The sequence below is a fragment of the Asparagus officinalis genome, chromosome 6 (assembly GCF_001876935.1).
Source record: "Asparagus officinalis chromosome 6, Aspof.V1, whole genome shotgun sequence".
NCBI classification, from domain to species: Eukaryota; Viridiplantae; Streptophyta; class Magnoliopsida; order Asparagales; family Asparagaceae; genus Asparagus; species Asparagus officinalis.
In genome coordinates, this window is record NC_033799.1 from 30064784 (window position 1) to 30089789 (window position 25006).

The 25006-nt window shown below is 37.8% G+C and overlaps 1 long non-coding RNA gene across 1 annotated transcript; it reads left to right on the forward strand.

Moving 5' to 3' along the window:
* LOC109846468 lies at positions 11432-11923 on the forward strand. Its single transcript, XR_002248527.1, has 2 exons — positions 11432-11711; positions 11800-11923. It is a non-coding gene; the product is annotated as an uncharacterized LOC109846468 (long non-coding RNA).

Here is a 25006-nt window from a genome sequence, read left to right on the forward strand (position 1 = left end):
GTATTTTCCTATAATTTTTTTTTCCACGTATTTTCATATAAAAAAATAAAAAACAAAAACTCATCCAACCGCTTAAACACAACCGTTCATTTTGGTCCAATTATTATACACCGATAACGCTTCAAACCACCTCATTTTACCGCTGCCGCTTTTCCTTCAAAACCGATACCGCTATTTTTTTTTAACTTCGTTCAAATTAGCCACGTTTTGAAATCTGATGACATGTTGCTAAATTTCTATGCTAAAGTGGGCCACGTTCCACCGCTTCTTCCACCGCTTCAGAGTTCATCTTCCGTATGGTCTCAGCGAGAGTTCTTCTTCAGGTAATAATTTTCTTTATTATCCTAGATATTAAAGACCTATTAATAATATCTTATCGATTTCTTCTGCAATTTATTCTTCCGCATGATAGCTAAAGATTTCGTCAATGATTTTGTTAAAATTGATGCTGTGAAATATTCATAAATTTCAGCTTCTACCTGATAAAACATGCTGTGAAAATTATTTCACCTTGTGCTCATCATACAGTATAACTTAAGATTTAAATCATTCAAGTATAATACTATAAGCTCCCTTCAAATTTATATATTTGATTTTCCTATTTAAAATTTTTAATGCCTATGACATGTAAAGCAAACTAACTTGAGTATGGTTTGTACAAAAAAATTACATCTGCAATTCATTTTTTTTTAAATTTACCTGGTTATTCTTTTTATGCATCTGTATTGAAAAGTGAAGAGTTTAGGAACCGAAATCAAGTTATTGAGTTGCTTTTTTAAACCTGAATCCATGAATTTTATTTACTCATCCAAGCTCATCTCCAGGAAATTTTTCTCTTACATGAACAACATGCACAGCAATATCCAACAGGCAGAGCATTCAGACTGACTTCCATTTCAATTTTCATGTCAATAAATATTGGATTATATGTATTGGTTTTTCTTTTTCCAACTGTTTATAATTGATTTATAAACAAACTCATTATACAGTTATGAATTTCGTCGACATGTCATAGGTGAATAAAACTCAGATTATAGTGAATTTCGTCGACATGTCATAGATGAATAAAACTCAGATTATGACATTATGTACTATATCTGAGCTTTAGCTATTTTTACAATTTTGTAACTCAACAATTTAAAAGATTTACTGTCATTAATTTATACAGGTTCTTGCTTAGACTTGAATTTAGACCTCAGTAAATAGATTATATGTTTGAGCTCATCTTCAAGTACTGCTCAATATCTATGAAGGAAAAAATCTTTTAATGTAAGTACATACAATTGAGTTACAAAATTATATTTATTAATGCCAGTACATATAATTCTTGCTCTTACCACGTGATTATATTCAATTGTACCTTATAGAAAATGGCATAATCTGAGTTGAATAGAACTAATTGTTTTCATATGAATCTATTCTACAGTGCAACAACGTGATTTTAAAGTACTGATCAATATCTCAGTCCGTAAGGAGTCCATCATTGTAAGTATATATTAAAATTTAATGTTGTCTCGAGATTGCTGCTCTCATTTTATTTGTTGCTGCCATTAAGGAACAATTGTCCTGCTTATCCAAAATTTTCTATATCAAGGAATCTATTCCAGTCACCTGCTGCATTGCTTAGATGTAGAAATTGCTTTGTAAATACAATAATTCTTGAACATATCTAACGTAGTTCTACCTTCATAAAACCAGTTTCTGTGGATAAAAATATGAACCGCCAGCAATAATTTTTTAAATCTGCTCTTTGATCCCTAACGTGCCTAAATACAGTTATATGGATGCTTTGCTATATATCATTATGAACTGATGAAAGTAAGATGGATTTTATCCCACCTGTTTATTAGCATATATCATTATGTACACGCTTCAATTCCCTACTCTGTGATTGGTTCATCTGCAATAAAACGAAGTAGATATATGCAAATTGGAAACTGCAGCGAGGAAAATGTAGGGTTACCTACGATCTCAAGAATGGCCAAATATTTTGATAAGCTACATCGCTATTACTGATGAAACTAGGAGTTAATGTTTGATCCGCCAAAGTTTCTCTTTCGCAAATTTCTTTTATATACAAAGAAAATCTGGTAATTCTTTTTGCATCATTATTGCAAACTGAAGAGTTTAACCACCTTAAACAAGCTATGTTCTAGCTTTTTTTAAACCTGAATCCATGAATTTTATTAACTCATCAAAGCTCATCTCCAGTAAATGTTTCCTGAACATGCGGAACATGCACATCCATATCCAACATGGACAACATGCAGATTGAATTCCTGTTAAATTTTCAAGTCAATAAATACTAGATTATATGCACTGGCTTTTCTTTGCCCATCTGTGTTGAATTGAATTATAAACAAACTCATTATATAGTTATGAATTTCGTTGATATGTTTAGATGAATAAAAAAAGATTATGACATTCTGTACTTTATCTGAGCTTTAGCTTTTTTTACACTTTTGTAACTCAACAATTTAAAAGATTTAATGTCATTAATTTATACAGGTTCTTGCTTAAATTTGAAATTAGCCATCAGTAATTAGATTACATGTTTGAGCTCATATTCAAGTTTCTATTCCGCCTGATAGTTCAAGATTTCATTGAGTTCTGAACTATTACTTTCATAGTCCTCCCAAAATTGTCATCCAAACATTAGCACATTGAATTCAATTTCAATTTCATTTGAGTGATTGAGCAGATATAAAGTATATATATAAATTCCAATCCATTTTCATTTTCATGTAAATAAATACTGGATTATATGTAGTGGCTATTCTTTGTCCATCTGTGTTAAATTGAAATCTTCCTGGTTAACTTTTGTTAAATGTAATTGCAATAGATTACTTATTTTTTATCTGTATATGTAAAACATTTGTTGTTTTATTCAATAATTTATACATGTTTACAGGAGCAGAAATAACAGCATATATCACAATTGACAGGTTAAATGCCAGATTAAATGATGAACTGATGTCACAGCTTTACTAAAGGAATTGGAGACGATGCTTATCTTCAGACACGTTGATCACCTTAAGACCCTTTTTGCAATTGCATCAACTTCCCAACAATCGTTTTAAGCAGATCCACACACATCCTGATTACACTCTTCATCAATCATCTTCTGCATGCTCAAAGTTCAAGATTTTTCTTCAACAGGTTACAATAAATCCTGGTTACACTTCATAAATCCTCTTCTGCCTGAAGATAGTTCAAGATATTTCTTCAACAGGTTAGTATCAATCATGTTTAGACTCTTCATCACAAGTGACTTTTTCCTTTTTCTTTTTCTGACTATTTCTTTTATTTCTTTTTCGGACTATTTCAAGTGTTTCTGACTATTTCAATTGTTCCAGGTAATTTTCAAGTGTTTTAAAGCTTAAGATTTTCTTTTTCTGACTATATCTTTTATTTCTTTTTCGGACTATTTCAAGTGTTTCTGACTATTTCAATTGTTCCAGGTAATTTTCAAGTGTTTTAAAGCTTAAGATTTTCTTTTTCTAACTATATCTTTTATTTCTTTAATCGATTGCTCTTTGATTTTTTTTGGTAATTTTCAAGTGTTTTAAAGATTGAGTTCTTTTTAGATGGATCTAATCATGTCTGTCCTACTTTACGTTTGTTTATAATTCTTCGCTTCCTATAATTTGTCATAGGTGAATTATTTTTCAATAAATCATAAATTGCTTCCTATAATTTGTCATAGGTGAATTATTTTTCAATAAATCATAAATTGTGTTAGGCAATAAAATTTAAACATATTTGTTTGAGGATTTAATAGAAATATAAAATGCTAATATATTTATTTCATGCCATTATGCATATTTTGTTTGAGGATTTAATAGAAATATAAAATGCTAATATATTTATTTCATGCCATTATGCATATCTATGCCAGTACAATTATTTGTACTAATACAATTATTCCATACTATGATGATTGTTGCTGCTCATGTAATTGTTGATTTTCTTACTCAATTATGAGTTTTGTTTTTTGAGCTGCGATTTCTGGCTATAAGCTGTCATCCGATACCTACTTATACTTGTAAGTGCTGTAACAAAATTGTCGAAGGGTAGTGTCCAGTTTCTACATCTTTGTTGTTGAGTCATAGGGCGTAGAAAAATTTTGAGTAGTGTTGTCACTTCTCTAAAGAAGTTGCTATCATATTACTTACATGGGAGCCATGATGTTCATTAATTTGAGTGGCAGCATCCATAATTGTTTTTTTAGCATATGATTAAGTGGCAACAATTTAAAGATGGCACTGAATATCATTTATTGATGAAGCTAGCGATGAAGTTCATTTATTGATGAAGCTGAGACTAATGGCTATTTTATGTTGTGTGGCTATGATGTTCTTTTAAAGTTATTTCTCTGGTTGGAATCTGTTGTTGTTCGCTAGCTGTAGTTTTCTTCGAAGATTGCGTCTCTGGTTGCGATCATCTGGGGAAGCCATATATTAAAGCATCAACATGATATCACTTGATCATTATTTATGAATCTTTTTACTTTGTCCATATGAGATAAGCTTAATTAGGTTATAATGTCCACATATACCTATCTGTAATATAATGTCCAAAATTATGTTAAATATATGTGACATAACAAAAATATTAGATGACAAAAAATTGCGGACAAAAAAAAATTTAAAGGATGCCGTGCTTAGCACGGGTTGAATACTAGTATAAATTAAAAGGACAATAATACTCTAAAAACTAATCTTCTCTATTACACCTGGCATCAATCCTTTGAAATAGAACTAATATAATGTGTATGTAATAACTTGTTTATAATCAGATGGTAAGCCATTAAAAGAATTTTGGAGCTCTGATTCAAAGTCAGGAATCCTTTGCGCAAAGATCTTTCTTATTGAATTTTCAAAGAATTTCAAGATGTTAGTTTTTCACTCGTCGAAAACATCAAAGCTCGGACTTAACAACTTTCGTACACTAGTGTTGTTCATCTGAATTAAATTATACCATTTGATTATAATACACCTTAGGTATCAGTTCTGCTTAATTATAATCATCCAATACTTAATGCATCTAAAACATAAGTGCTTTCAACAATAGTCTTTAACTTTCAGTAAACATGGGTTTAGGGTATAATTATCGTTTTAATTTATATTTAATGGATTCTTCAAAGAAAAGTTAAAATAGGACTGCATTTATATTTAACAAAAAAGTATTGAATTAAGTTTAGAAAAAATAAAGTGAAAGGACCAATTTGAGAATTAAGCCCTAGTACAAAAATAAAATGTGTCTTTCAGCCTTTATTTAATTGAGTAAGGGCCCGTTTGTTTGTTATTTGTAAACTTGTGTATTTATGACACTAGTTAGAAAGTTGTTATCCACTTGTGTATTTATGACACAAGTTAGAAAGTTGTTATCCACCTTAGCACTTTCACTTTCACATTTTTTTTGTTTGGTTTGGATCCTCTCAGAATCATCAAATGAAAACAAAGTTGTTGTTTGGTTTATATAATAAACTTTTAGAAAGTGGTAGTTATGTGGAGCCCCCTCAAATAGATTATACTAAGGTTACCTCTATAAAAATAAAAAATCTAACAATAAATTGTTATGATTATTATATTCTATTAAGAAGTTATTAAATCCAAAAATAAACAAACTAAAGAAGCTATCATTAACTTGAACTCATCAAATGGGACACTAACAAAAAAACCGCACCAAATCATATTGCTAAAGCTTGATGTATTGCCTTATAAAATTGAACTCATCTATATTCATACATACCTAGGTATCACAAAATTAATTCATCCACAACCATACAATTAAACCCATATAGCATAAATTCTTACTGCACATTTCATACAACCGTCCGGACAACAGTCTTCTGAACACCTTCCTACTTCACTAAAAAAAAATGAATACATAAATAAATAAAAATATATGAAATGCTTGAATCATTAGGCTATAACTAGAACCAAACAAGAATTGCTTCTTTTGGAGAGTGAAATATGCTCATTATAGTTTCTTGTTTAGATGACTACAACCCATGAAATTCATGGCCATCGTCGCCATATCCGAACCAAAATCATTCACCGGCATCTCGACCTCATCGTTATCATTGCCTCACGTAGTAACTAAAATCATTCACCGGCCACTAGGATACATACTCTCTTTTTATTTTCTTTTTTTCCCTATTGAGGCCGATTTCTTGGGGAGTTCCATCAATTTGGGTGATGTGGTGGTCTTCTTCTTGCTGGGAGCGTCAGAGAGGAGAGGATATGTAGGTGGAGGGACCAGCGGTGAAGCTCATCGGAGTGTGAATCTTGCTCATGGATTTTTGGATTAAAGGTTGAAGATGGATTTTATTTTTTGGCTTTATTTTTTCTTTTTGCAAGGGAGAGGTAGCTAGAGCCTGGGATTAGCAAGTTTTTTTTTTTAACTTTTTTATTCTTTGTTACTGACATTGTTTCAGCTTTTCGTTAAAATCTCTCCATTTTGAGGGGATTTTGCTTTCCTTGACACTTCACCATTTTACTTGCCATGTCACCATCTTTGTTTGTGTACCAAACAAAATAAAATGGGGAATTCAATTGAAAGTTGACACAATCTAACACTTTCACTTGCTTTCCTTCAAAAAATTGGCAACCAAACAGCCCTTAAAAGCAGGACAACATACATTTAGCTGGAAAAAAGCATAACTTTAGGATATTAAATGGATGCAATAACGGGGCCCATGGTGAATTGGTAAGGAGTGTTGTTGTGGGCTTTACAGGTGGGTGCATTCATAGTCGGCTACAAGAGTTGAAAAGAGATGTCACAGGTGGACATTAAAGTGAGGCGGTCGGTTCGATCCTAATTGACTCATAAACTCTGCATCCGACCTGAATTGAAAGCGATATAAAAATCAAATCAAACCATAATAAATAAGATAGTTCGGTCGGTTCAATCGGTCCGCATCATATTTCCTCAATCCTACACCTCAGCTCTTCTTATAATTTTGTTCATATTCCTGTGTTTCTTTCAAGTTTTTTTTTCAAAAAGCGACTACTTAAAACATCAACCCATATCACGAAAATAAAAAACTCATTTCTGACTAATTTGCTTGGAAAGGAACTGGAAAACAAATAAATAAGATGAAAAAATTGAGAGCGAGTGAGGTGGCTTTTTGGAACCATCCAAACTATTTTTTATAAATTTAGTTTTCTATTTTTTTACTCACAAACCAAGCATAGAATCTCGCAGAAAACACAAAATTGATTTTTTTTCCTCTAGAAATTAAATTTTCTAATAATTAGGGATTTAATCCAAAACAGCCCCTTACTCGAGAGACTAATTTCAAAGCAACATAAGAATTAGAATATCTAGTAGCAATTTCAGTGATTTACCATACTAACTTCATAATAGCTTAAGACTTGGGGGACATAGTAGTAATTTTAAGACCTTATCTGGTAAAGAGTTAAAAGGGTTTAACCCTTCACTAACCTGCCAAATAATAATTTTTGATTGAAGGTTTTAGTACCCCTAGTTAACGGGTTAAGAACATTTAACCTGTCAAAATGATGGGTTAATAATTCCACCACTTTAAGCGGGGTAAAGTTAACTCTTCTCGGTGGCGCGAGGGTAAATGATGTACTTCAGAAAGTTTGACATTTCTACGCTGGTGGAGCTAGAAGTTGGAACTAACTTTATTTTAATAAATAAGCCCACCATGGCTCTCCATAGCCGTGTATTCTAATATTTAATATTTAGTGGCTGCTTGAATATTTCAATATACATTCGCTAAGCTTGCAGTAGCTACTTCAATGTCGTAACACTTTTGTCCACACTGGCTAAGCGAAGTCCTGTGTTTTATTTTTTTAAATACTGATTCTTTAATGGTGTCACTATTTAAATATTAAGATTCCATTTGGCTCTGGCAAATATAGTTATTGCACAATTTGCATTACAAGTTTATAATGGAAGTATTGAAATTTTACCAAAACATTTTAGCTTTACAAATTATGAATATGCCGAATAGCTAATTTATTGTCTAATTGCGTGTTGGAAGGAGAGTCGAGAATATATATATTTTTCAATAGTTATTAGTAATTATTCATATTTTTTGATAAGATTAAAATTTATATTTTAATAAATTAATAATTTTAATCCTTTGTTAGTTGCCAATCATAAAAAAAAAATTTAATTCTTCATCTAAGCTATCAAATCTAACAAAATTTGATCATTTTTAATCCCTCATAAGATTAATTTAGTTCTTCTCCTTAACCATTCTATTTTAACCCTTGCCAAACGGCACCTTAAAACTAATTTCACTATATGAAAGATTTTAAGGGACTAACATCGAAAAAAAACCTCTTTTAATTGATTTCAAATGAGCCCTTAATATCAAAATACGATCAGTCAAACCATACGGATCAAAACTTAGACCCGACCCAATAAAGATGAAGTGGACAACCACATAATAAACCCCTCAGTCCGTCGATCAATTTAAAGCTCCGTGCGAAAATTGTAGAAAGGAGGGGGGAAACATCTCACTCTCTCTATTCATTTCTCAATCTCTTTATTTTCCAAACTTTGAATGATGCAAGTAATCCTATTTCTCAAAAAAAAATTCTGGATTTTTAGCTTCTTTTTTACCACAAATTTTGCCCAATTTTATTAAATCTTAAGCCTATAAAGACCTAATGTTAGCTTCAACGAGATAAATCTTTTTTGTTGCTATAATTTCTAAAGCTTTGTAATTTCTTAAATTCGAACTAGGAAATATAGAGTTGAATCAAGATGAGATTTTGTGCAAGTAGTCTACTGTGAAAAGGGCTTCTAGGGTTTTATGTTGATGATCAACAAAAACCTACAGATAGAATTAGGCTTATTTCAAGTTGTATAAGGAGAGTTTTGAGCCGTGATTCAAATCCTGATTTAACTTTGTTGATTAAATTTCTTTCAACACTTTGACGTTTACTTTGTGCCACGCTGCAGCATTAGTGAGTATATACTAGCTATATTGCTTATAATTTTTTTTGGCAAATATTGTAAGTATAGTATGATTAATTGTGTAAAGTACACTTTAGTTTTGCTAAAGGTATAATCAATGTTTTAGTTGCTATGTTTCATGTCGCTAGACAGTATTTTCCCAAAAGAATAAGTTTGTAGGTAGTTTTATGTAGAAAAGCGAAGTAAGTATATAGTTTTGAAGTGTTTGGAGTGAGGTTAGCTGCATTCAGTTAAGAATGATGCAGAATTGAATTTATGGAAATTGATTGTTTGCATTCCATTGCTTGCATTTCATAAGACCTTAAAACTAATGCATGTTTCAATAAGTGATGAATTATATTAAAGTTGCTCAGATAAGATGAAACCAGGTTATTTGGAATATTATTTGAAAAGAAGTAATTGATGGGTTAGGCCATTAGTATTAGGGGCGTACACTAGAACAAACACTAGACAAAGGACTTATTTGGAACTATAGAGGTTAGGTCCGTTAGGACGTGAAACTTTCTATTGATAAAATGTTTAAAAAAATTGAAGAGCAAAATTTTTGGAACAAAATATTAATTCTATCAAGAAAGTAGATCTCTGGAGAATATGAACTATAAATTTTCATTATTGTGGATTAGTAAGTTGGTCGAGTGAAGATGCACAAAAGTCGCAGACAAAGAAGAGGTAACATCTTACACTAGTAGAAAATCAGCTTGTACCTACGGAAAAATAGCGACGGAAAATTCCGTCGCTATATGATGATTTATAGCGACGGAAATTTCCGTCGCTATTTATCCGTCGCTAAAAGGGTTATAGCGACGGATTATTATATTTTAACGATGGAAATTTTTCGTCGCTAAAATATTTCCCGACAAAATTTTTTTTCGTCGCTAAATTATTTTTAGCGACGGAAATTCCGTCACTAAAGAATTTTTAGCGACGGAAATGCCGTCGCTAAAAACAATTTCGGGCAAAAAATTTGGGCGCGGGCGCCCAAATTTTTTGGGCACCCGCGCCCGAATTTAATGCCCTAACCTCAATTTTTCGTCGCTAAAATATTTCCCGACAAAATTTTTTTTCGTCGCTAAATTATTTTTAGCGACGGAAATTCCGTCACTAAAGAATTTTTAGCGACGGAAATGCCGTCGCTAAAAACAATTTCGGGCAAAAAATTTGGGCGCGGGCGCCCAAATTTTTTGGGCACCCGCGCCCGAATTTAATGCCCTAACCTCATGTATAGCATGAGTCCTATTTATAACAGAATAAAAATATACTTTGTAAAGATGAAAATTGAAAAGTTGTAGGATGTAGTAATATTTCTCTTAGGTGTCAAAATATTTGGAGACTTGAGGAGTAGGGTATGACAATCTTATTCGTAAGATTTGTTAATGGAGAGACACTTTTGTGTTTTTTGAAAGACTAAAAGATTTATTCAAAGTTGTAAATCTATCGGAGATTAGTATATAACCAAGTAATGGTTAGGAGTAATCATGAGGGAAAGTGAAGAGGATGTTTTACTTAGAACTAGGACAAACAAAATGTAGATTGTTTTTGGAATAATATGTGATCATCGAATAGCATTAAAGTTGAAAAAGAAAGTATAAGGTGCTTATATGACAAACAAAACTTTATTGTTCACTATGTTTGGCAATTAGAACCAAACACTTCTATAAAATAAGTGTAGTTGACATGAGAAGGTTGATGGATAAATTGAGAGCGTAGAGAGAAAGATAAGGAATAAATGTGTCCGTTAGATATTAGTGAAAGCTTTTCTTGAGTTTAGCATGATTACAAAATAAGGTAAATTCGATTGCATTGGTATGAATATGGTCGAGGTGGATAAATACACCAGTTGGGAGTAGATAATGGAGTGTCAAAGGAATATTGATGGACCACAATGATCATAGTCAGGTAATGAAAAGGAATTATCGTTGTAGCTTACCTAACAAGGCTTTTAATTAGTTTCTATGAGGAAAAACTATAGTTTTGATACAAAATATTGGGACAAAGGTTGTTCTATTATGTATAATAGTTCTACAAACTATTACTTGACAACAAATCCCTATAATGAAGATTTCAACTCATTGAGGGAGTAACTGAGCCAAGAAAAGGAACTATCATTTCGAAAATCATTTTGGTTGATGCAAAAGAGTACTTCTGAAATTATTTATTAAGAGTCTAAACCTGTTGATGTGATTAATTGATTAGAAAATGTTGCAGGATTATCCTAATGGAGATAGTGTGGTTTAAGAAAGAAACAAGTTTCATGTAGTTATATTAATGAAGACATGTATGATGGAGGATGAGGGCATGTGAACAGTTGGAGGAGAAGCGAGCTCCCTTCTTCAGCATCTTAGGCTTGCATCATTGTTTACATTAAGTTTAACTGTTACTCAGGGTTACCCACGCATGAGTTTACTAACCATATTCAGTTTGTGGTCGCCAACTCACTATCTCAGCATCCTTTTCCCCATTCAGCAATACTTGTAATGATTTGTCAACATAATTACTAGAGCATCCTTTCAAATCATCCACCTTCGACATGCAGTGTTGTAATTTATTATTATTTTAATTATTCTAGAGGATAACGGTCACACTCATGCTTTCTTTTTTATATTATATCTTCAAATTGAATCGTTTCCATTTTGGTTCTTATTGAAACTATTCATATTTGCCCAGGCCAGTGACAGGTTTAATATTAACTCCCAACTCGAGCATCTTCAAGCTAAATATGTTGGGACTGGGCATGCTGATATGAGTAGATTGTAAGTTGCCGGTGTTTGCTAATATGTTTCTTCCTAGTTTCCATTGTTTAAGAACATTTTTAGGTTTATTGATCTCTTGTAACTGCAGTGAGTGGGCAGTTAACATCCAACGTGATAGCTACGCATCTTATGTTGGCCACTACCCCCTTTTGGCTTACTTTGCTGTTGCTGAAAATGAATCAATTGGGAGAGAACGCTACAATTTTATGCAGGTACGACATAGATAGACATCTTGTGTAGTGCTTGGAATTTGCCATTTATATTTCCTAATTTCAAATTTTAAAAATCTGATCATCTTGCATCATGATAACCTTACATCACTTTGGACTGGAAATGACAGAATTAAGTATATTGTTTCGTATATTGGTTGCATTCTTTATATATAACCTAAGTGCAAACCATCTCCTCATAGCCTATACAGAAAGACACACAAAGTTGAGGAGTGTACTAGATGCAGTAACATCAGTAATTTTACCTCGCACAGCAGGGTTCACACTGAAATTGTCTGCTGGTGTAATGATTTCATCACAGATGAGTGGCTATCTAGTGTTTTTAGAGACATGCAAATAGACACAAATACCTATACTTTCAAGATGATATTTGTGTCCGCAAAGCTCTTTTCTGCTAAGGTGTCCAAGAAGAACATAGGGTACAATGGGAATTGGTAGCCTGAACAACCGGATTATCCACAATGTCTGATTCTTATGCTCTGTGTTTGTGATGGTTAAGTTAACATCTTGAATGTGGAGCATTAATTTTACTACATCAAAAGAAAATCAGCAAAAAGCTGAGTTAGCTAGAAGATGAGGTCTCACATATCATTAAAAAATAAACTCAAATTTCTTAGTCTTGTTGCATAGGTGAGGTGGACATTTTATGTTTATTTTTCATCCATGGGATGTTGATCTGGTCAAGGCATTCGGTACGACACATGTAGCGCAAGTGTTAAAACATACCAACGGCGAGAGGATAATTGGAAAGCATGTTGGTATATCCTTCAACTTCAACATTGAAAGCATGTTGGTGTATCATTCAACTCAACATTGAAGGTACCCTAGTTAGATGCATGGGTTTTTTCACTAGTAACTGGTAGGCTTCAGCTAAAATATTCGGTGGTTCTAACTTGTTCTTGACCATTTCTGCTTCAATTTTTTTAGATCCTTGTTTTCTCTTTATTTCAGGCATGCAACTAAGAATACTCATATATGATGTGTCATCAGTGTATATATGTACTAGCTTTAAGGATATTAACTGTATTTCATGTCACTGATTCCTACTGAAAGCTACGGGCCACATAGAGCAAGATAATATATATTTGTTATGCCCCTTTTTTTCCCTTTTGGCTAGTCTGATAAGCATCTTTTGGATGGACGGGAGCCTCACTTAGGTCAAACTCATAATTTCTAAGACTTCCAGTTCCATGTATATGAAGTGAATTCCTCTGTTAGGTTATAGTTTACTAGCAACTGTTATAGGCACATGCGTTTCAGGTATTCGAATGGAGACTTTAAATGCAGGCACGCAGCACCTTGGTAGCTAACAAATATATTTCGTTTTTCACCTAGGTAACTCTTGTAGAGAAAAGCATCTGCAATTAATGATTCCATTTGGTAATGTGGATACTTGACTGGGTAAATAAGTATAATTAACATACTTGGTGTGGCCATTTACTATTGTACAATAATCTATCAGACCCAAATTTCATGGTGTTAGATATCAACACCTGAAGGAAGTCGGGGGTCGGGTCGACGGGAGATGGGTTCGGTGTTGGGAGGAAGAAGAAGAAGAGGAAGTCGGGGGTCGGGTCGACGGGAGATGGGTTCGGTGTTGGGAGGAAGAAGAAGAAGAAGAAGAGGGTTTTCTTGGAGGCTGGTTTACACGAGAAAAGAGGGGAGGGGATGAGATGGGTTGTAGCCTTGTATATATATATATATAGGTTAGGTTAGGTTAGGGTTAGGTATTATATGTATATCTTTATAGTGGGAGTACGGGAGATAAAAGATTTGGCTGTGATTTTAAAAACTTTGGAGAGAGAAAAGATTTGATTATGGAAAAATTTGAGATTTGAAAGATAGGGAAGATTTTGTGCATAAAAAAAATATGATAGGATTTGATACGGAGAAGGTTGACAAAATATATGGAGAGAGAGAAAGTTTCGGAATTAAAAAGGAATGAGTTTACAAGTTGATTAGAAATTGATTTGGGAGGGATTAGGAAATAATTCAAATGAGAAAATAAGAGAGGGAAAAATTCGAAAATCTCACCTAATTATTCTGAAATATATTAATAATTAATCATCAACCAAAAATCTTTTTATTAATATTTATATACTACATCAATAATAACAATGTCATTAATAATATTAATCACCAAATGATTATATACAAAAATCACTAAACCGTAAATTAATATTTAGCGGAATTAAAATACAAGACTATATTTTTTATTATTTATTTATTTTGAAAACTCAGAAAATTCCAAAAATTAGGAAAAGTATTAATAAAATACAATATAATATTTTGAATACTAGAAAAATTTATTTAAATACGTATTAAAATTTACGGTTGTTACAGCCGGCCCCCCTCTCTCCCTATTTTGGATTTTTCTCTTCCCTCGTGCATCTTTTCTCCTTCAAACCTTCAAATTTGTCTTAGATCTACCTTTCCTCTTGATCTTAGACTGAAAAATCCCTCAAAATTTCCATATATAGAATTTCTCTCAGGCCCCTCGAGCACGTGGTTCGAACCTCCTTCAAGATCTGATTTTTGTTGGATCCTCGAGCTTTTCCTCAGGTAAATCCTCCATAATTTTGGCATATTTCGTGTTTAATTCAGTATATGAATTTGTGGGATTGCATATGAGGGTTAGGGTTTGTGATTTGACGCCTCGAGCTCATCTTTCAGGGGGTAAAATTTGGAGATCTGAGGGGTTTAATTATAATAAAGAGGGGATAAAATTTTAGGGTTAGAGTTTGTCACCCTAACTAAAATTTTTTCTGCATCTGATCCCCTGATTTACTTTGCAGATCATCATGTCGCATATCCCGAGAGGTCAATCCCCTACTGCGTCGGCTGATGGCGTGCTTTCCTCGTATGCTGGTGAGCTCTTTTTGGCGTATTTGTAGATTAATCTTTTTCCCCGTTTTGTTCTCCTTGGTGAGACAATTGGGAAGAGCCTTGATTCTCCTTGGTGAGGATCGACGCTTTAAAAGATAGGTTTTGCTTGGTCAAAACCATATCTCAAAATAAATAAAGGGGGCGATTTGAAGCTGCATCGTGCTTTATAAGGCAGGGATATATTGTTGACATACCCTATCTTATGAATGCACAATGTAGCCAAATCGTCTCACCCTTTATAAAACAGTGACTCTATCTTACCCATTTGTAAGATGAGTTCAACTTCCTTTTATAACTGAGACTAACAAACGCTTAATTGCTTGTTTCCAGTGGGATATCCTTCTGGAGCGTTCTCATCTCATGCAGTGTACGGGCGTCGTGACGAGTATTATTCGACCTCCGATGATTTTTCACCTATTCCACTTACTCCTCAGTTTGCTTCGGGCACGTCGACAGAGGTTGCCCAAGTGGTGAAGGAAGGTGGACATCGAGTTCTTCGACAGCTGATTATTGATGCGCCTTTCGTAAAGGATACCAGCTCTGTTCAGCCTCTCAGGAAGACCGACTTTTTGTTTGGTGACTCTGTTAGAGATCCTGATGCAGTGTTTATTGACGCCGAGCAGTGGCTTCATAAAAATGATGGTGGTTTTCTATATTTGCCTAAGATTCCTCGACACCGCTCATTGACTGAGCTCAGGCGTCAGGCCGTGACACGGGAGATGTCGTGGCGCTTGACGGAGGAGCACAAGAGTATTCACTGTGGCTATATTACTCATCAGGAAGCTCCTGGCTCGAGCAGGAGTCATATCATTGGATTGCGTCCTGGAGTATTAGGGCTGGATACACCGCCGCGTAACGAATTTCTTGCTTCTGCTTCCACCTTGAAGAATCGTCTCGCCGACTTAGGACGGGAGATGCCTGCGACGCGCCATAGATTCTATGGCTGGGTCCATTCTTTAGACAAGCTTTGGTAGGCTCGTATGACGAAGTACGTCTTAAGCCGATGGAGCAAGGAGTTGCACGCTTATGGTCTATATGCGGCTATTCGTTCCACCATGTATGGTCTACCCGTCAGCGCTAAACATTTCTTTGCTTTGTGCGAGCTCTATAACCCGGATTCGAACACTTTTCTGACTAGGCACAGAGAGTTGGGCTTGGCTCATCATGAGATGCACAAGATTTCTGGTTTGCCCATGGGTCAGATGCTATATCAGGAGTACTTTCCCTCCAACCATGAATTGAGTCAGCTGAAGGACCGCATGCCTGACCGCTATGAGACTTTATGGGATCTCACATGTCACTACCATATTGCTTTGGCACAGTCTGAGCCTTTAGTGAAGAGGACTAAGTCACGTGTGAGCCTGAAGCAGTTTGCGTGTTATTTGTTCAGAAATCTAGAGAGCAATTCTGGCGAGGCTATTTGTGAGCTGGCAACGCTTACTCCTTCAGATGTTAATGGTCTGCTGAAGAAGATTGACGCTCACTCCTATACCATTAGAAGTCCCGAGAGTGGCTTTCCTGCAAGGACCAAATTCAAATCATTCTTATGGCATGCGACCGCATCGATTCAGCCGATGACCCTTATCGTCGGTTACCTCGCTATCTGGTTAAAGAAATGCGTGGTCCCGTATCAGTCCAGTGATATTTTGCCATTGGAAATGCTCTACCCAGCGGTTTAGCTTGCCTACAAAAAGGAACTTTCGCTTCTTCCGGTGATGGTAACTAACATTCATCGAGGGCTTCGACAGATCTCTAGTGCTTTCACACAGAAAGAAGATGAACCGTCGGCTCGGATTCCTCTTACTAATGTGGAGCTCCCATACACTTATTTAATGGCTTGGTTCGTCCTTCATCGTCCTGATATGATGTCGGTATCTAGCACCGTAGACCGCTCTGTTCCCCTACTATAGTTGTTTGAGAATGGCAGGTGGGAGGGGCAAGGATTCCCTGAAGTCAGGAAGCAGCTACAGGTCCACAAGTGTTGGGTATTTTCCACTTGCTTCCCGCGGTTCTTGAGCCAATATGGCGAGTGTTTGACTGATGAGGAGAGGCCGAGGGGGACTCAAACTCATTTGGATGTCGGCTGCTTTAACTGGCTAGTGAACATTAGACCGGGTTATCTGACCTTCCGGGTGAGGAATCAGTGCTTCATAGAGCCATATCTACCCTGCCGATTCGCCCACCAGTTTGGTTATGATCAGCTTTATGTCGGGAATCCGCGTCAGCAGCTTCGGACTCATGGCGGTTTGGTGGATGGTCTCCGGGCATGGCTGTGGACCGTGACGGGCTATACCGGTGCTAAGTTCAGTCTCCCGAGTGCTGAGCGTCAGCTAAAGCTCACCTTCTTAAGATGTAGGTGGTTGTTAGCAGCTAACAAAACCGTCCCCGTGAAGCCGATTGCAGAGTTAGTGGCTGAGGAGGCTTCTTAGGCTGATTCTCGTGTGATTTGGGAAAATGCTCAGTCACAAAGGACGCAGAGCAAGACTCATCGGATTGACGAAGAAGGAAAGAAGATCTTCAATTCTGCTAATGAGGCTTCAGGCGGAGATCTTGAAGATTACGAGGACTGTTCCGAACGAGGTTAACTACCTATCCTTTCCTTCTGTCTTCCAGAATTATTAATCTTGACAATTGTTTGATGTTTCAGGGACCGCGGTTGACAAGGATGAAGAATTCCGTCCTTTTACTCAGGCGAGACCTTCGATTGTTGTCCCAGCTGCTAGGCGGAAGGGACTAGCCCACAAGAGATTCGCGAGCATCTGAGATGGATTTGGCTGGTGATGATCCTGTTAGCGACGGAGGTAATATCTACCCTATAGACCATCCTCTTGATCATTCAGAACTTCGGACTCATGCTTTTCCATCTCTATATAGGAGAGCGTGGGGAAAGCGAGATGAGTCCCGATCCTGTTCCTCATGATTTTGTATTTTCTGGTGAGCCTGACTTACCGCACCAGGTAGAGAAGCCTGCAGAAGCTGCCGACGTTAGGGAGACTATCAATGTAGGACCCGATTCAACGAATCCAGGTACATCTGTCATTGACAATATACCCTTTAGATGGCAAACAAAGGAGTTAAACAATTCGGAATTCGTGCCTCCCTTAATTGTCTCTATGCTTCTTGCTTTATTAGATAACTTGCAGGAGGCAAACGTGGATCTTGGGAATAGAGAGGCTAACATACCCATGAGAGGTAACTCATTTCCATTGGTCGTAGTCTCTTTATTCTCCTTTTGTACTTATATTTTCTTGTGTCAGATTTTTCGACTGATGATTTCGACAAGGAAGGTTTGCTCGTGGACACTCCTATGCTCCACTTCATGTATGGCTCTCCTCAGATTGATGACCAAATGCCTGAAGATATGTTTCCTGAGTCTACACTCCCTAAGAATCCCGAGGATGGTCCTTTTGACTAGTGCAGCTATAATGTGATGCATCTGAGAATTCCGTTTTGTGTTTGACAGAAGCTTTTGTCGAGACTGATCCTGTTGAGCCGGCTGTGAGACCAACTACATCAGCTGATACATCCACAACAGTTACACCTCCACTACCCCCAATGACTCAAGGGGAAGAAGGTATAAATTAAGCAACTGAGAAATGTTATTTATTTCCTCATCAAGGCTTTTGACGGATTTCTCCTTTTTGTGTAGGGCTTTCTTCTCGGCTTCATGTCCTTGTGAAGGAGTTGTTATCAGACAATGACCCTGAGAAGATCGTCATCTGTATAGAAGTCCGCTCCTTCTTCTCCTGAGTTGTTATCAGACAATGACCCTGAGAAGATCGTCATCTGTATAGAAGTCCGCTCCTTCTTCTCCTTCTGAAGATGAGTTCTTCGTTTATCGAGGTGAAATTTCAACTTAGGCTATAACCATGAGAAGGCTTAACCAAAGAGAAAAAGAAGGGAGTTCTTTCGTTTATCGAAAGGGGACTCTGAACTGAAAGTGGGCCTCTTGTTCATGAAAAGAATCAAGAGGGGAAATTGCTGGTGGTTTGGGCCAGAAAGACACTTTTGGTGGACTCACTGTCAATTGAAATTGATCAGTGAGGGATTTTGGTGGTGAAAATGATTTTGGGTTATCCTCTAGAATATTAAGTGTAATATTCTTCAAGGAACTTCCCGGTAAATGGGTTATCCTGATGTACTAGAGATAGTACTTTTTCAGAAACTTCCCATTTATTGGCATTAATTGCCTGGCGCCCTCTTGAGTAATTAGGCGATATGCGCCGTTTGAGTAGACTGTGTCTATCACAAACGGTCCTTCCCATTTGTGTTCAAATTTACCTTTCTTCTTGGTGTTGAGGATTATCGTTCGGTGAGCAGCGAGGACCAGATCTCCTTCCTTGAAGCTTCTCTGTCGGACTCTATTGTTAAAAGCCCTAGATATTCTGGCTTGATAAAATTCAATGTGTTGTTGAGCTTCCAAGCGCTTTTCATCCAACATTTCGAGTTCTTCGAGATGTTTCTGATGTTGTTCTTCTGTCGTCATCTCAGTTGCGAGAACAATCCGAAGGGATGGGATTTGGATTTCTAATGCTAGCACAGCTTCACATCCGTATACCAACGAATATGGGGTAGCTCCTGTAGGTGTGCGTATGGTGGTACGATAAGCCCAGAGTGCTTCACCGAGTTTATCATCCCAGTCTCGGTTATTAGTCTTCACGAGTTTTGACAGGATCTTAATGATCGTCTTGTTAAAAGCCTCAGCTAGTCCATTCGCAGCGGGATAATAAGCTGTTGACGAAATATCTTGAATTTTGAATTTGTCACAAAACCTGACGAAAGCGTTGCTTATGAACTGTGGACCGTTGTCATGGATGATTCGTCTTGGCACGCCGTGTCGGTATATGACATGATGTTTGATGAAATTGATGACGTTATTCGTCTTTACTTCTCTAAGCGGAATCGCTTCAGCCCACTTTGAAATGCACTTGACATGATGTTGGTGCATATAATTTGCATGCACTTGACAGGCATGACATTCTCGGGCGTATTCGATTGCATCACGAACCATTGTTGGCCAAAAATATCTCATTCTCCTGATGCGATCATACAGTTTGGGACCGGGCTGATGCGCACCACATTCTCCTTCGTGTGCTTCCTTAAGAACTTCTTCTGCTTCTCTGTACGAAAGGCATCAGAGTAACAAACCATCGTACCCTCGACGGTATAATGTATGGGTCTCGGTATTATAGAAGAATCTTGGTGCTCTTCGGCGGATTGATTCCCTTTCTTTTACATCCTCTGGCAAAATACCATACTGGACGTAGTCAATGATGGGAAAACGCCAATCTCGGGACTCAGACCCAATTTGAGTTGAATTCACCTCCTTGGCGCTTATGTTTCTATCATCTTCCTCTTCAATATCCATATTGTATATGGGTATGCAGAGTTGATGCGTCCTTACTGTGACTAATAGTTCAGTTTCGGGAGGCTGCGCAAGTGATACCGCTAGTGCTGCCAGTGCATCCGGATAAGCATTCTGGAGATGAAGGAGGTATTCAATAAAGAATTCTTCAAAAGAATATGCCATTTTGATGGCCTCCTGGTGGTACGGGATCAGGTCTTGGTTCCTGACTTCATACTCTCCACGGACTTGGTTGACTATCAATTGAGAATCCCCAAAAGCTTCGAGATATTAGACCCCCAGCTCCTTGGCAAAACTGAGTCCAATGAGAAGCGCGTTGTACTCGGCTACGTTATTGGAACATGGACTAGTCAGTGAATAAGCCCGAGGCATCACATGCTTCCCCGGGGAAACTAAGACAACTCCAACTCCGGAGGAGACTTTAGAACATCCGGGGATTATTGCCCTATTAACTGCCCTCGAAACACCATCGAAGTATAATTGCCACACTTGTTGGTGCGATGTAGTGTTAACCTCGTGGGTTTCATCCGGCAAGTCATCATATACTTCTGCCGTATCCGTTGTCGGGTTTGCCGCCAGAAGATCACAAATCGCTTGTCCTTTAATCGACTTCTGCTGTTTGAAGTGCAAATCATATTGGGATAAGAGAAGGGCCTACTTTGCTAACCGCTAATTCATAGAGGCCAGTTACGTCATAAATACCCGAACTGGATTAACGTTAGAAATGACGTAAATCGTCTGTCCAACCAAGTAATGCCGTATCTTTCGCATTGCGAATACCAATGCGAGGCATTCTTTCTCAATCATCGGATATCGAGACTCGGCGTCTACCAAGGTTCGACTTAGGTAATAGACTGCCTGTTCATGACCGTTATCATCGTCTTGTGCTAGTAAAGCACTTATCGAGTGGTTCATCGCCTTGAGATAAATCAAGAACGGTTTACCTGATTTTGGTGCAACGAGAACAGGAGGATTCGTCAGATATGTTTTGATATCTTCGAGTGCTTTTTGGCAGGCGTCGTCCTAAATAAATGACACACCTTTCTTGTTTAGCTTAGAGAATGGTTGGCACTTCCCAAAAAGATTTGAGATGAACCGCCGGATGTAAGCTAACCGCCCTTGCAATCCTCTGAGTTCTCTTAGATTTCTAGGGGGTTGCAGTTCATGTATCGCCTTCACCTTATCAGGATCGACATGTATACCTTTAGTGGTGACGACGGATCCAAGGAATTTTCCGCTGGACATTCCAAGGAAGGATTTAGTGGGGTTCATCTTCAATTGATGACTCCGCATGAGATCGAACATCGTCTTCAAGTCCTTGATGTGATCTTCTTTGTTGCGGCTTTTTACAACCAAATCATCAATGTAGCATTCGACTGTTTTCCTGAGATGTTCTTGGAAAATCTTAGTCATTACTCGCTGATACGTGGCGCCGGCATTCTTTAGACCGAAAGGCATCACCGTGTAGCAAAAGACACCAAGGGGCGTTCTGAACGCTGTATGCTTCTCGTCATCTGGGTGTATCTTGATTTGGTTATATCCTGAAAAGCCATCCATAAAAGACATTCTCTCAAACCCGCACGTATTGTCGATAATGACATCTGTGATTGGGAGAGGAAAGTCGTCTTTTGGACATGCCGTATTCAGGTCCCTGAAGTCAATGCAAATCCTGATTTTACCGTTCTTCTTTCTTTGCTGTTGTTTGACAGGTTTGGCATCCGACTTGATATCGAGGCGGTGCATTGCCACATTGGGGTCGAGCCCTGGCATATCTTCATAATTCCAAGCGAAGACGTTAATATATTCCTTGATGAGAGCAATTAATTCCTCCTTCTCATTTGAGGAAAGACTATCACTGATGAATATAGGCTTTGGGTTGGCCTCGTCACCCATGTTAATTTGGACTATTTTATCTTCAGTGGGGGGTTCTCTCTGTTCGAACCTATCACCATACTGCATGTTCAGGTGATGAACCCACGGGTCTTCCCAAGTTGACATTTGATCATCGTTCTCCATTGTGGACGGATCAGCTGTAGCCATGTTCGCCATTAGGGCTTTGAAAGCTTCCCCCAGACTGGTATCAGAATCCCATTCTACCCATCTTTGTATTGCTCAGATGATTGGTTATTGATTAACCAGCAACATTTGTCTTCTGAAGAAGATTCATACCCTAGTCCTCGTTTGAATTTATAATAATCATCCGGTTTCCCTTTTGGTACATATGCCGCTTTGGCTAGAATACGAGGACCTCGATCGAAGTATAGACTTTCTCCGAGTGTGAAATCATATCCCTGTTTTTCCATGAGCTTGCGCGCTTCCGGACTATACTTAGATAAATGCCGACCAGGTTTGTCATCATTTTCATCCTCCCTTAAGAAATGATCTGGTAATGGAGAGCCCTCTCCTTTACCGTAAATCACTTCTCTTTGGCCTCCTATCTTGGTGGGGATGACCAGGGTTGTTCCGAAAGAATGTTGGAGGCGTTTCTTTGTTATATAGGACGATCGAAGCGGTGCATATAAATCGGGATTATCATACAATTCTTTTATCACATCATCAAGAGACAGTGAGTACTCTAAATCGTTATTTATTTCATTATTGGCAAGTTGCCAGTTACAACTGCCATCTGACGATTGTTCATCGTCAAGGTTGATTACAAAGGGTATAATGTCGTTTAAAACATAACCTCCATTGTAATCAAGTCCAGCTTCGGTATCAGCTTCTTCTCCACTGTCCGTGCCATGGGCCAATGATTCAGTATCGGATTCGTTACCATGCTTCGGTATCAGCTTCTTCTCCACTGTCCGTGCCATGGGCCAATGATTCAGTATCGGATTCGTTACCATAAAGGAGAGAATCAGTGAAATAATTCTCATACCCTTTGAATGGTTGCTTATCCGCGACCACCGTCCTAACCTTATTATCAGTGTCGACATATTTCAAACACTGATGGAGAGTAGAGGGGATTATAACATTACTATGGATCCAAGGTTGACCCAATAGTAAGTTATATAAAGTCTCGGCATCGATCACATAACATGTGACTTCCGTCTTCAAATCATCCATTTGACATTTTATCCGGATCTTACCCAAGGGTCTTGACCCGCTAGTATTCAATCCATAGATAACAGTGCCTGTGGACGCCAACTTACTAACTGGACAAGCGAAGTGGCATAATACTCACAGCGGAACCCGGATCGACTTGGATTCGGTTGACTTTGCTGGAGCCAATGTACCCAATGAAATATAGGGGTCGATCATGGTTTGAATTCTTTGTCTGCATATCCTCTTTGGTGAAGGTAATGCAGGGAAGGTTTTTAGCCGCTATATTACAGTGTTGAATTAACGGTTCTGGATCTTCAAGTACCGGCTTGATCCGAGTAAGGAACACTTCTGAATTGGCCAAGGCTTCTTGCAAGGCTTCCCTGGTTTCTTTAGACAACCACAGCAACTCATACAATGTTATCCGTGCTGGGATGTTAGCTAGTTGAGCCATAATATCGAAGACGTACGGAGTGTTCGAGCTTTCCGGTTTATCTCTTCCAATCGGACGATTGAAACGAGACTGCTTCGGATTCTGAATCTCCTGGGGCCTCTTTTCTTTCTGTTTATTAACTGGCTATCGTTGAGCTTCTTCAACCGGTCTAGGAGTCATAATCACACCCATCTCCGTGAGAGTTCTGGCTGGTCCCAGTTTAGTCACCCCCTGCTCAACTAACTGATCACTAGGTGATGGATAGTTGAAGTGATACTCATTTCCGCTTCTAGTGGCAAAGACTTCTTGTTCTTCTTCGGAGAGCGAGAAGGTAGGAGCTTCATTACCATCCTCTTCGAAGATCGCGGAGGTAGCATTGCAGGACTTGCCTTTACCCTTTTTGATCGAGGAATTCGTCCACTGATCGTCTTCAATTAGATCGGGATGAACCCAAAGGATTTCGCCGTTTGGGGCTGTGTGTGGCACAAGTTCTTTTTGGCGTTGCCCATATGGGTCGTCATTCACTATCTTCATTCCTACTTTGGTGATACGTTCTGGTTTGAACCATGCTGTGGACACTGATCCAAAGCTAATTGATACTGCATTTGCTCCGACATTCTTGGACGGCTTCGGGGTTATGACGCCTACATCAATTAACGCCTGGATTTTATCCTTGAGATGGTAGCATGACTTTGTAGGGTGATGGACCGCTCTATGGTATGCGCAATACTTCGGATCCGTCACTTTGCTAGCCCCTTCTTGATCCACGATCGCCGGCAGCTAGATTTTGTTATTCTCCAACAGGTACTTAAAGATGCCGGGAACTTCGTCATCTTTGAAGGAGTACACTTTAGGAAATCTTGGCTCCGAAGATTTCTGCTTCTGAGGCCGTTGTTGCCATTGCGACTGCGATTGTTGTGGTGCTCGTTGCTACTGCTGTTGCTGAGGTTGCAATTGGAAAGTTTGATTAGCGTCAACCGCATTAGCATGTGCCTTACCTTTCCCTCGTGGGACGAAATTCTGTTGTGGAGCATTCGTCGCCTGTTGGCCTCTTTCCGCCTTCTTCCTTCTGAGGAATCGCTCAGCTTGCTCTCCTCGGACTTTCAAATCCTTCCATGTTTTGGATGGAGCTGTCCCCATTGCCTCCAACACGTCCAATGCAAGGTTGTTATAGCAAGTCTGGAGAATGAACTCTTCAGTGATCGGGTCCCGACAGTTCATCGCCATGTTCCGGAACCTTTTGACGAAGGTTTCAACCAATTCCCCGTCTTTTTGTTTCTCGTCAAGCAACGACCCGATGGATATCTCGGTGTTGTCGTCGAAGAAGTTAGTGAGGAAT